This window comes from Echinops telfairi, unplaced genomic scaffold (genome assembly GCF_000313985.2).
Source record: "Echinops telfairi isolate 266 unplaced genomic scaffold, ASM31398v2 ScPeMD7_3;HRSCAF=10, whole genome shotgun sequence".
In the NCBI taxonomy this organism is placed as follows: Eukaryota; Metazoa; Chordata; class Mammalia; order Afrosoricida; family Tenrecidae; genus Echinops; species Echinops telfairi.
This window is the reverse complement of record NW_022103899.1, coordinates 787,586-788,825: the sequence shown is the minus strand read 5'-3', so window position 1 is coordinate 788,825 and position 1,240 is coordinate 787,586. Positions and strand designations below refer to the sequence as shown.

Below are 1,240 nucleotides of genomic sequence, written 5' to 3'. Positions count from 1 at the left end.
GATGTGATTGAACTACGGAATGATGTGATTTAATGAAAACAAAATTGACATAGGACTTATTAAGAATTTGAAAGCAACATTTTTTTAAATGAGATAAACATCAGGAAAGGGTTTTCGCATTAAAAGAAAAAGACTCCGGGGGTGACGAGGGGTGGAGGGGAAGGAGAAGCGCAGGCAGAGAGGATGGACAGGCATGAACTGAGATGAAGGGAAAGAATGCGCACTGGAGGAAAACATGGCGGATGGGGTGGCACACTGGAGGAAAACATGGCGGATGGGGTGGCACACTGGAGGAAAACATGGCGGATGGGGTGGCGGTGGGGGGATTGGAAACAGGGCAAGACAACGAGAGGCTTGGTGAGTTGTTGAATGTGAAACTGAAACCCTGTAAGTTTCACCTCATTCACAATGAAAGGTTAAAAATATATTCATCATCTGCGGTCTCGGCCACGTCCAGGGTTGGCAGTACCCTCAGCACACCAGACTCGCAGGAAAAGCATACCCCGGAGGAAGCTGAGGCATGCCTGCTCCAGAGCCGGCAGTGCCATGTGCAATGTTCCTCGGATAGCCCCTGGTACTGTTGCCACGGTGATAATGGCTGTGCCTGTGTCATTATCTATCCACCAACAGTCAGAGCAGCTTCGCAGTCGAGATATTGCTCAGCAGACAGAGCGGCCTCTGCTGAGCACTAAAAACTGCTACACGTTAAAAAAAAAAAGTAAATAAATAAATAATAAAATTTTTTGAAATAGATATATATTCATCAGGTATCTAATATCTACCATCAGTTCAATGGCAATAGGTAATACCTGCATGGACAAATAGGGAACAAGATGTGGCCCCTCTCCTCAAGACCAGGAATTAAATATGCATGAAATTTTTCAGGCATGTATTTCATTTGCATATTAAAATATTAATTTAGACATGTGTTAAAAATCAGCCTAACCTTTTCATTGAATCTGTACATTTTGACATTTCTAAGTGAGTGAGTTAGTTTATTGTGCCAACCTGGCCAATAAACACATGTGGGGTTAATTGAAGGGCGGAGGGATAAATGGCTGGGTGAGCCTCCCTTTTCTAGTTCTTGGGTCTCTTGCTTTCTGATGGTCGCACCAGGGTGCAGCTGCCTTAGCAGTTCCCTGCTTCAGCTTGCAAGGCTGACTTTCTGCAAGACATCCCCAAGGAGAAGCCACATGGACCTACCCCGATGCAGCCCTGGGTGCTGGAGCACCCATGTGGA

The 1,240-nt window shown here is 45.6% G+C and overlaps 1 non-coding gene across 1 annotated transcript; it reads left to right on the top strand.

The window, feature by feature from the left end:
- Positions 1-432: 432 nt before the first annotated feature.
- Positions 433-706, top strand: LOC115872071. The gene has a single exon (XR_004047633.1). It is a non-coding gene; the product is annotated as a small Cajal body-specific RNA 13 (non-coding RNA).
- The last annotated feature ends 534 nt before the right edge of the window (positions 707-1,240 follow it).